Source organism: Tiliqua scincoides, chromosome 3 (assembly GCF_035046505.1).
Source record: "Tiliqua scincoides isolate rTilSci1 chromosome 3, rTilSci1.hap2, whole genome shotgun sequence".
Taxonomy (NCBI): Eukaryota; Metazoa; Chordata; class Lepidosauria; order Squamata; family Scincidae; genus Tiliqua; species Tiliqua scincoides.
The window spans coordinates 192,665,836-192,678,185 of NC_089823.1; the positions used below are offsets into that span (position 1 = coordinate 192,665,836).

The window sequence follows — 12,350 nt, forward strand, 5'->3', positions numbered from 1 at the left end:
GATGTGCTTGTTTACTGTTTTTGCTGCGTGAAAAACCTCATGGGACCAGCATTCCGATGGGGTGAGCAGCAGGGAGGTTCCAACAGGGAGACAGGAAAGGGTTAATGTTGCAATGAATGGGGAGAGGTTGAACTGGGCTCTCTTCTCCTGTCTCTGACAGGAAGGAAGGAACAAATGATCATTGGACAAAGGATGGGTATTCTGATATTTTCATTGTCTGAGGGGGAGCAGGAAGAAGTGCCGAGAGGGGGTTCTTGCCTTACGATTGGCTTGAGAAGCCCAGGGAGGGGGAGGAGGCAGCAATAGGGGGGAGGGAGATCATAGCAATCATACTTTGCACTGCATGGAAAGGGAGGAGGAATTCTCATTGAATGACCAGCTGCAGTGGGACTACTTCAGAGTAGGGCTGCAAAGGATTGGTCATCCTGGTAAGCCTCCCAGCTGCTGCTTTTAACCCTCTTCCCTCTTGCTGCTTCTCTCCCAGCTCTTTCGCACTCCCTTCCACCCTGTTTACAGATGGCCAGAGCCATCAGGGGAATGAGTGAAGAGAACTTGAACACACACACACACACACACACACACACACACACACACACACACACACACCCCTTGACAACAGCCCCATTTTTTCCACAGTGGGCTTTTTAAAGGGGAGGGGAGACTCGATCGAGTCCGTTAGATTCACTAAAGGGTGACTCAGTGACTTGTTGATTGGATAATGCCGATCGAGAAATGTGGCCCAGTTTTAATCCAAACCCTGTCATGTGTCTTATTAGAATTTACACAGGCAAAAATCCACCCAGAGATCTGCTGATCTGCAGCAAATGCCCTCTCACGAAGCAAGATGAAGTGAAGGTGGCACATTCTGTGTCACTTCTCAAGAGTAGAATGGCAGCTTTCCCCATGGGTTGGACTGCAGAGGACGACTGCTACAATGGCACCATGTGGTTTTTACTGTTCCCTTTCTAATAGAGAAGAAAGTGGACAGGTGTGAAAGAAGGAAGATTGTGTGATCTTAATTGGAATAAGTGAAAGGGAAGAGGAGGGGTGCCATCTGATGCATCACTCCAGGCAGCAACTTATAACCCAGCACTGCTAATCAGAAATTGCATAATTGATTATCTCCAGAAAATTCAGATCTTAGGTTTATCCCACATGTGCTGGACGTGGATACATAAACATGGAGGAATTGCAGTATACTGAATGCTGTGGAGCAAAGCAAAAATGGAAAATTACAGCAGCTGGAGATCATCTGTGGAGTGTTTAGAAATGATGAAGGAGACAATGGCTCACAAAAGGCAGCTTCCTAAGTGAGTTATGGAATACTGCCTTTAATACGTCAGCAGAAACGTGTTTGTAACATTTGAAAGAGCTTGTTTGTCAGCGAGTCACTTTGTCGAGATTTATAGGAACATCTCTGTAGACGTTCGTTGTTTGACCTGCAGTTTTGCTCCTGGGGAAGCTGAACTATCTGAAAGGATGAGGGGAATCAGTCATACACATGGGAAGCTGACCCCAGATGGTTCACTTCCTGTTACGTAAGCATCTCTGCCTTCAGCCAGCAGAAAGAAGCCTAATGTTTGTATTGCAGAATGGTTGGCAACCTTCAGTCTCAAAAGACTATGGCATAAGCCTACAGCACCCGGTATTCCCAGGCAGTCTCCCATCCAAGTACTAACCGGGCCTGACCCTGCTTAGCTTCCAAGATCAGATGAGATCAGGTATGTGCAGGGTAACAGTTGCTGCTGATATTGCAGAATATCTCATGACATTGCTACCTGCTTCTACTACGTAATGTCTGCACAAAAAGAAAGGGAAAAGAGGAAGTTCCAGGATAATCTCCAAGTGTAAATCTGATGAACGGTGGAGTCCCTAGGGTTTGTGTCACCTGTTACGGAAGGCCAGCATGTCATCTCCAGGATGGACCTTCTACCATGCAGTGGGCAGGGCAATGCCCCAAGCAGTAAGCATGGTGATGCATCATTGCTCCACCCCCTGGTCTTTTGGTTATAACTTTATAGAGAATAGAGATTTCAGCATGGTTTATTTCATTGCCTTTTGCATGACATTGCACATTGAATGATATATAACATGATGGTATTATTTGAAAACACCAAGATTTTAAAAACTTTGGCTAGTAGTGGTGTCACTCCCCCCATGTGCATCACCTGGTGCGGCCCGCAGCCCCCTAGCAATGCCACTGCTGATGAAATGTTATTGTCAGAAAATTACTGGCGTGTTTGTTCCTGGACAGGGTTACTTCATTCAAAGGGGCGTCCGGTTGGCAAGCCCCAGGGAACATCAGCAGCCTGCAGGAACAAAGAGGTAGAGTTGTGGTGGTCGGTCGTGAATCCACCTGCCTACCTTGGTGGTTCTGTACTGTGGTTGCACTTTTGCAACACCTCTGTTTCAGATATATGGAAACACTATGAATTACTTATACAGGCAGTGACCTAATTCTGGAGGTTCGTTGAAACTGGTGCAAAACCATTAGCAGTCATAAACAAAGGCACTTTCAGTAAAATATAGGACCACTTCATGCATCTGATGGCTATGGATGAACTCTCATGTCCCACTAAATCAGTTCATTCTGATGCCATATCCCTCAGGGCTGGCCTTAGGTGTTGCGGGGTCCAATGAAAAATGTGGCAGGCCCCTACTCAGCAGAATGAGTGGCAGCAGCAAGCTCAGGGCTGATGGTGCCCTGTATAAAGTATGGCACCCAGAAGTAGGTAGCAGTGATGTGATGACATCACTACCAACTGCTTCTAGGGGGGAAAATTTCAAACCAATCAGACCTAGGGGCAGGCAGGAGGGCCGTCCAGCAACAACACATTCCTCACCACACTCTCCTTGTGATGACTTGGCATGGATGATTCTATGCTAGAGCCTCAGCCACAGAGGAAGGGTGTGGGTGTTCTGCTCACTGCCTCCACGCAGAGCCCCTCTAGGCGTGGGGCCCTATTTAGCCAAATTGCTCAAATCTCCCTAAGGAAGAAAAAGAGGACATTTCCTTTGGCTCTTGAGCCAGGTAGGACAAAACTTTACAAGTACTCACTTGGTCCAGCAGTGTCTCTTCCACCAGCTTGGCGCAGCGCTGCTAGGATGTGATTTCTCAGACTCAGGCAGGTGCCATGATCTGCTGGCCTAGTGTGGGACCCACCTAGAAGTGGGGTCTAATTTGGCCAAAGTGGTCAAATTGACATAAAGCTGGCCCTGATGTCACTTACTGTACAATCCTATCTTGCGCTGGAACAGGCAGGCCAGGAGGCTTGCGCGGTATCTAGCGCAAGATTGGGGCCAGAACTGGTTCAGCTGGAGGTAAGGAGAAACAGCTCCAATGGTCTCCCCTGACCTGTGCACCTCAAGAGGTGACACAAGTCTGAGGAGAATGGAATGGCTTGGAGCTGCTCCGCGTTGCTCAGGGAACGGGGTTGGAATCTTGCCTAACCGCCGGGTCTCAGCCCTGCCTCCTGCTCCCCACCCGCCCACCCCCTTGAACACCATCTATCCGCCTTGCCCCCGCCCTAGAAAACCTCCCTCTTCCTTGCCTCCTCCCTGCCCTCTCCAGACTCCTGCATCGGCTGAGCTAGTCTGGCATAGCCATACCTCTCCTTGTCAGCTTGGAGGCTGGATGCAGCCAGCCCAACTGACACACGAGGAGGCGCAAACATGTTTTATGGCCAGACTTGCACCAGTCTAAGTGATTGTTAGGTTTGTGCCCTTATTCTTCCTAATGTTCTTGTTTCTTCATATTGCGATATTGTGACCCAGTGTAATGTGGTATAAAGTATTACCTTATTTGACTGTGTTATATAATTATACGTAGCATTAAAATATTATACCTTTACTTGATGTAGTAGTAAAGTAGTAAAGTACTGACAAATCCTGTTTGGGAATTTCTAATTAAGTGCTATTAGCTTTAGGAACTAGGCAGATTAAAGCTCACAAAACTAGTAATTCTGAATGAGAGGCCTATTCTACCAAGATTAAAGGGCAGGTGTAAGTGACAAAGGCTAAACCCCACTAAGTGCCATTGGACTCAGTGCCTGTTGCTGGTTGTGTGAATGTGTGTACTTTAGGCAGTTGCAAACAAGTGTTGCAACTATCGTCCAGTGTAGGAGCTCCTACACAGCTTCCCAAATCAATATCAGCAAATATTTGCTTGTTGATGAGTGTTAATTATATTCTAGCACCAAAGTAGGAACATTAATCTTGTCTGTCACAATTAGTCAGACATCTCCATAGTCCAAAGTTTAATGTCAGAAAATTCCATTACATTGTCAGACAACTGTCAATAAAGAAAGGGATTTTTAAAATTCAAAAATAAAAACCGCATTGCAAAGCTTTATAGATCTGCCAATGGCTATGAGCCACACTTGCTAAGTATGGAGTTTCCATATCCAGAGTAAGCATATCTTTGATTACCAAAAAGCAGGGGATGGCTAGCGCTCTGCTTGCAAGCTTCCCAGTTAATGGACAACAAATGAGCCAGTCTAATTGGGCAGTATGGAGGCAGAGTACTTGATCAGAAGGCCCTTTCTGCTGATCCAGCAAGATATTTGGATACCTTCTGATCGTAGTGGATTGAGATTGACTCCCCTAGGCTGTCTCAATGACTGCATCTTTACTCTGGCTTAAAATAAACACCGTAGCTTGTACTCACAGCACTAATTGTTCAAGCACCTGAGCAAGTTTATTTATTTGAACCAGCTTCTCAGTTATATGTAACTAAGCCCAGGATACAATCCCCTGGCTTTACTTGCTGAAGCAGAGTAGTATGATACAATCAATGGCATAGCTAGAGGGGGTGCAAATCACTAAATTTTACAGGGAGCTTCACTGCAGTATGCAAGTGACCCCTCCCCCCTTTGGAGCCATTCCAGGTGGTGGCTCAAGGAATGGCTCCGAGGGGGAGGGGCCCTTTGCATGCTGCAGTGAGGCTCCCTGCAAAACTTAGTTCTTTTCACCCCCTCTAACTATGCCACTGGATACAATGAAATGTGGTCTGGATGGAGATGTATGGTGGGATTTCACGTTTATCCATTTCATGGGGTGATTTAACAGTGCTTTGGTTCATGTTTTAGGACAGGTTTCCATGAAGTGTGTTTTGGAATGATTAGATTGAGAATCACAATCCATTGTCACCATGGACAATGATCATGGGTCGTGCACAGTGGCACTAGGTACAAAGAATGGTCAAGGAGGACAAGGGGATCATCCCAATCTCCCCTCCATTTGTTGATTGCATGCTATTTCAAAACTTCTGAATACAGCTGTTAATTCCTGAAACATTTCTCAGTTTGATAGGACTTTGGGCCTCAACTCTTTTGAACGAATGTATGGGAACAAATCTCAGACGATGCTAGATTTATTGAAAGAATTGTGAAAAAATAGAATTAGAGCAGAGAGAAAATGTATAGCCATGTCCTATCATTAAGGGAACATTTACCGAGAGCAGGCCAGTGCAGGCCAGAGCATCTGAGCAGTGTCTGACAGATAAAAAATAAACTGCGATACTAAAAAGCCAGACTGCAGCAATTTAAAACATCTTGTGGATGGCATAAGTGATAATAACATAGCACTGTTTTCTTTCGATTGCTGGTAAACACACCTGGGAGTTTGATATATAAATGTCTGACAGCTCCTTAAAGTACTAGAAATGCTTAGACTGTTAGTTTGAATATCTGGACCCTCTGGTGAAAGTATATCTAAGGGGAGGGGGAAGCCCAATGCACTGCTTAGCTCTAAACAGTTCCAACTACATTTTCAAATAATAAGCGGAGAGACACCAGGCATAGGCTGTGATATATTTGCTAGCGTTGCAGGATATGTCAGTGGACAACCTTGAAGCACAAAGAAAAGTGGGTAGAGGGAATAAGGCTAAGAAATCCACTTTGACAGAGAAGAGAATTTTCCTTTTACTTACATCATTGCTTTCATAAGCACATACACGGGGACATTGAATGGTACTGTGCCTATGGTGGTCATGGGCATAGGCCCTTGGCTGACTCCTGATGCTGCCCACGGCTAGAGGGAAACTTGGGTAGGAAGGAGGGGGACATTGTGGGATTGGGGTTGAGGATTTTGGAGAGAAGGGTCAAGAGAGAGAATTGGAAGAGGAAAGAAATGATACATCCAGAAATTAGCAGTTGCATATTTAGACTATGAATTCACCTGATTTTAGGTATGGAGTTACCTTCACAGGTGGGCAGAACAATCCTAACTTGTGTTGGAACAGGGAGGATGGTAGGCCTGCAAGTCCTATCAGACCAGGGCAAGGAGATACGTTTCCCCTTACTCTGGGGAGAGCTGCTATAGCCTCAATGGGTCTACTCAGATCTGCGCCACCTGAAGTGGTGGTGCAGATCAAAGCAGACCTGAGCAACCTGGAGCCACTCTGCACTGCCTGGGAATGGGATCAGAATCCGGCATAACTGCCAGATCCTGGCCACACCCCCACTCTCCCGCTGCCTGCCCATGGGCCTGCCTGCCACCCTATCCTTGCCTCCTCCCCACAACCCCCCAGTCCCCTGCACTGGCCACACTTGGCTGGCGCAGACTCACCTGTCTCCATTGGCACGGAGACTGGATTTAGCTTCTGTGGGCTAACACACATCTGTGTGCGGAGGAAGTGCAAACATCCTTTATGGCACATTTGCAACCCTCCCAGGCCGGTGCAGGGACTTTCAGTTTCTATGGTTTCAATAGAACTTGCAGCTGTGTTTGTCGCTGTTGATAACCTTTGCCCACAGACAGACATTGAGGTCTGTTATTTTCTTCCAGTATGTTGATGGTTATAGTGGTGTCACGGGGGGGGGGGGCAGATGGCAGCAGGTGTCACCAAACTGACTGCAGAGGGCTTATTGCATCCGAAGTCCCCCAAGGCTGATTGTGGTGGAATGTCCCTTCATCACCTTGAACAGCACCTGTGCACAGTGGGGGCGGGGCCAGGGCTGCACTGGGTGACACCAACTCTAGTGATGCCACTGGATGGTCTTCCTTGTTCTTAAAATTATGTGTTTAGCAACTTTTCTACCTCTCACACATAGTGTTTCATAGTAGAGGAGACATTAAATGGTTTGACACAAAGTTTGGCTAATATTTTAGTAGATTACAGCACTTTGGTAAGCATTTCAGGGCAGGAGGTCTTGTCTAGATGTTAGCCCGAAGATAACATCAGAAGGTCGCCAGTTCGAGGACACCAGCAGCTCCCTGAACGGCTGAGAATGGTGAGACCTTGAAGCAGCTGACAAGCTGAGCTGAGTGATTCCACCTGCTCTTGGTGTGAGCAAGAAGTGTCTTGGCTGCCCTCCATGTGAGAGATGGAGCTGCTTGTCAGTCTGCGTGAGAGAACTGGAGGCCAGAAGTGAAACCAAACCAGGAAGATCCATTCTGAAATGTTGTTGGTTCTTGAAAGAGAGAACCTCTATGATTGTAAAAATCCCCTTGAGGGATTTAGAAATGCCTGCCTATGTAAACCACCTTGAATAAAGTCAGAGGAGTAATCCGATGACCAGAAAGGCGGTATACCGAGTTTTGTTGTTGTTGTTATTACTCAGAAGTAAGTCTCTTTCTGCTCGGTAGAACTTATTCCCAAGAAAGTGTGCAGAGGATTGCAGTCCTACAGCACAAACTTCAAGTCATAGTAGGTATGTATAAACTCTTGGTTTTAGAGGCAAGCTGCCTCTGATTGCCAGATGCAGGGGAGGGCACCAGGACGCAGGTTGTGTCTGTTGTCTTGTGTGCTCCCTGGGGCATTTGATGGGCCTCTGTGAGATACAGAAAGCTGGACTAGATGGGCCCTTGGCCTGATCGAGCAGGGCTCATCTTATGTTCTTAACCTCTGCAACTCTGTTTCACTGAATTAAATTGGATTTTTGTAAGTCTGTACAGGATTACAGCCATAGGAGCTTCACCAAATTTAACCCCTCTTCAGAACATTTGCTCTATATGAAAGCAAATGTATTAAAGGCACCTTGGGATCCGCTGCTTAATCCTGCCCCATTTCTGATGCATGCATTTGCCCCACCCCACTCTCCCCCATTCAGCATTTGTCTGCAGTAGGTAACATTTGTCTTGCAGGAAAATGTGAAGGAAATAATTTCAACAGAATGGATAAGTGTAATTTTCCCGCCATCAGCTATATATCCCATTGGAGAAACTGGAAGACAAATTTCTAGTTTGTGCAGTTTTAAAACATTAGTGTTATTAATTGCCCATTTCTACATTTGATTTAAGCTGATGCAAATTAGATATGACTGGAATAAATATTCTTAAATAATATAGAATTTAGCCCTGAATCATTAACCGTACCTTAAATGGCATAGAAAGTAGAATCATTCTATTGGTATGACTTAATAAAGTGTAAAAAAAAGTGATAATTGTTTTAAACTATGCACACATGAAAGGATCTGTATGAGCTATGTTAAAATGTGGTTAAAAAGGTATAATTCAGAGTCTTCTGAGTAAAGGTGGAAGGCCTTTGTGGTGCAGATGGCAATGTTAAATAAGTCACACTAATGAGACTGCCACAATATATCTTCATAATACACAAAGTTTCTAGTAAAAATAATGACTTGAATTGTTGTGAAAGATTGCTCCACTGGGCTGTGAACAATCATTAATATTTCTGGAGTAATTAAAAGGAAATTGCTGTAATTGTTTTCATTGTAAATCTTGTTAATTGAAAAAAAAATACACTCATGATTGACCACTCCAGAGCAAACGGATACTGAGCCAACTTGGCAGCACTGCCGTCTTTGCATGGGAAATGTGATTCCCTGACTTTTGAGATGGTATTAATAAGAGAAAAAAAAATCTTCTAACCACAAAGTAACAGCCACTGTGTGCAAATGGAGGCTCTTGGTGGACCATTCCATAGCATGTAAAGTCAGGAAAAATGGAGCAAGGTGGTGTTCCTGTTGGAGGAAATTAAAAAATAGTTTCCTCTTTGGGGGGAAGCAGAGTAGCTTAAACAGCAGACCCCCCCCTTTGGGTATTACTCCAGGGAACCTCCCTCACCCGGCTGACTGCTAATCAATAAAAAAGACAAAGAGGCAATGGCTTGTTAAAGTTGCAAAAAGAAGTTATTTACTTACAGTTCCATTGAGTGTATATTTACAGCATCTGATTAGGATCAGAGGTTCAGCTAACACTTAGAGATAGCAAGGCCCTAGGAGCTGCCTCGCCCTGCATGCCTTGTGCTCCAGATGGCCTGGGCATCAGAGCCCTGGCGTGTGCCATCTTAACAGGTCGGTGGTCAGAGGACAAGAGGAAGTGCTCAGAGGAGAAGGGAAGGATAAAGGGTTAGGGCCACACCCCACAAGGATCACAGAGAGAACAGGTAGAAAGGTCAGAGCCACTGGGCCATAGCTTGACCCCTTCTGGACAGCAGACGGAGTTGCACCAACTCCAACAGTTCCAACTACAGCACATGCCATACTTCTGCTTGAGCCACTCATTTCGCATACCCAAGGGACTTTTAGCAGGTCCCTTGCACCAGCACCTACTTTGAATGTGCAAGGGTACCAGTTCAATCCCTTGTAGGTTCTGAAAACATCCCTATCTGAAACCCAGCACGTACAGTTCATATATATGATGTTAACCTGGATGGACTGATGGCCTACACCAGGGGTGCTCACACTTTTTTGGCTCGAGAGCTACTTTGAAACCCAGCAAGGCCCGGAGATCTACCAGAATTTTTTTACAATGTTCGCGCCATCATAACATATAACATTTATGTGTACAATGTATGTTGGTGTACCTTGAGCCCCACTGAGTATAACAGGACTTACTCCTGAGTAGACATGCCTAGGATTAGGCTGTGAGGTTGCAATCCTAGCCACACTTACCTGGGAGTAAGCCCCATTGAGTACAATGGGCCTTACTCCTGGCGTTTCCTCCCAGAGGCACCTGAAGGGGGGGTCAGCACTCCGTGATCTACTCATTTTGCCTCGCGATCTACCGGTAGATTGCGATCCACCTATTGAGCACCCCTGGCCTACACAGTAAGACATGGCTTTGTAAGTTCATTTAGTATAAGGTTACTGTTGCTTCTTGAGGAATAGTAAATTATAAAGAGGACTTAGAAACTGTGGCGGAATATATTTCAAAAAGTTTGACAGATTGGTTGATGCATTTAAAGTGGAAAAGTACTTTCCCCAAATACTTTGAAATGACTTAGCCATCTGAAATCCCATTAATGTCAGCCATGTGAGTCATGCAGGCAAATCCAGTGAATACCCTTGGGTATTTCTACATCAGCCACTCTTCTGCCACGGATCTAATCTTTACCTTTCCCATGACTACTGTTAAGTTAATCAGAAGCAGGCTCACAAATGATTAATGACATGCATTAAACAACACAAGTAGCAGAAATTTCAATAAGGTTTCTGTAGGTGAGCTTCCCTGGACCAGATTCTTCACTGTATGGTGCCACAAGGTCCTATGGTTAGCTTAGGGATGTGTTAATTTCCTTCGTTGATGCACCAGTCATAAAACCATAAAATATTAGGGTTGGAAGGTACCTCTAGTCCAACCTCCTGCTCAGTGCAGGCAACTGTTACAGCATTCCTGACTGGTGGCTATCCAGCCCCTGCTTGGAAATCTCCAGTATTGGAGATCCCATAACTGCACAAGGTGAATTGTTTCGGTGTAGGAGATTCTTCATCATGAGATGTCTAAATCTACTTCCCTGTAGTTTAAGCCCATTGGTTCTAAGCCTGCCCTCAGGATCCACAAAGGGTACGTCTTCCCCTTTTTCTGCATGACAGCCCTCCAGGTACTTGAAGACAGCTACCTTAGACTTCTGGCCAGATATCTAAAGACAGTCTTATGGCCCAACCTTTAAAGGGCTTTATGCTGCCAAAACTAATCTGGCACAGGCTTAAGTAGATCCATTTGGGTGGCAAGGGCTTACCCCAGGCAAATGATCTCTTGAGGATGTCTTCACAGCTCAAAACATCCCTGCAGGATACAACATACACCCCATTGGAGCACCTGCATTGCCATGTAGAGAGTTAGGTAGGATTAGGCTGTTAGTCTTCTTTTCTCCTGTCTATACATATCAGCTCTTTTAACCATTTCTTGTAGGACATGGTTTCTGGAATCCTCACCAATCATGTTGTCCTCCTCTGAACCTGTTCTAACTTGTCATACGTGTTAACTTGTCCAACTTGTTCACTCTGGGATAACATAACTTGTTATCCCAAAACTGGACAGTGTTCCAAATGACATTTGACTAGAGCAGAACAGTGTGGAACTGCTACTTCTGTGTTAATGCAGCCCGGAATTGTATTAGCGTTTTTGGCAGCTGCATCACACTGTGGGCTCATGTTCAGTGTGTGGGACAGGCCTATTCTACTGAGAGAGGAGGGAGGCCGGGGTGAGGGTGGAATGAGGGCGGGATAGGGGAGGAACTGGAGCGGGAGGGGGTGAGACTGGTGGAGACCTGCTTCCCCGGCTCTTGAATTCTCTGTCAGGCCAGAAGGCCCAACATCGAGGCTTTTGCCTCTGTGCTGGCAAAATAGCCCGCACAGACATGAGGAGACCCATTGCTGAGGCTGGGATTTTCCTTGGGGGAAGGGGACGAAAGTTTCCTTCCCCTGAGGAGACTCCTGGCAGCCTCCTGGATAAAGCGGTATCCGCTTTGGCGCCACTGCTCTAGTGGGTGCCAGGAAATGTAGGATTGGGCTCTGAGTCCCTTAAAAACAGCCTACCTGAAATCCACGGTACCCTTGAGACTACCTTTAGCTTTCCTGTCCCTCTATTTTAAAAGGGAAAAACTGTCTTAGGGTGCAATCCTAACCCCTTATGTCAGTGCTTTCCAGCGCTGCCATAGCTGGACCAATGGGACATGTGCTGCATCCTACACTTGGGTGTCACTCACGGAGACCTCCTCAAAGGAAGGGAATGTTTGTTCCCTTGCTTCAGAGCTGCATTGCCATAACATAACATTGCACTGACATAAGGGGTTAGGATTGCATCCTTAGGAGAGGAGGAGGAGCCAACAGTGGATGAACAGACATGTCTCCAGGGGCTCCTGAGAGACAGTCTGTTCCCCCCCCCCCAAAAAAAAAAAACAAAAACTGCAGGTCTGAAGAGGATCTGAAGATCTTTATCAGGAGAGATAAGATCTTTCCAAGGTGCAGGTACCAGAGATTTTGAAAGCCCGACCCCAGGGGGGGGGGGGCTTTCTTCTCAGAAACCTAATCATCAGGAACAGTATTGGGGGAGGTGCAGTGTCTGCAATCAAGCTGCTGGCTCTGTGCTAAGATACCATATGGAAGAAAAAGCATGAAGCGTAAAGTTTAAGTTGGAAATTTAAGATAAGTATGTGTTAATATTGT

At 45.8% G+C, this 12,350-nt stretch overlaps 1 pseudogene; it reads right to left on the reverse strand.

Moving 5' to 3' along the window:
* Window positions 1-1,630: 1,630 nt before the first annotated feature.
* Window positions 1,631-1,750, reverse strand: LOC136647162 (5S ribosomal RNA; annotated as a pseudogene).
* Between the last annotated feature and the right edge of the window lie 10,600 nt (window positions 1,751-12,350).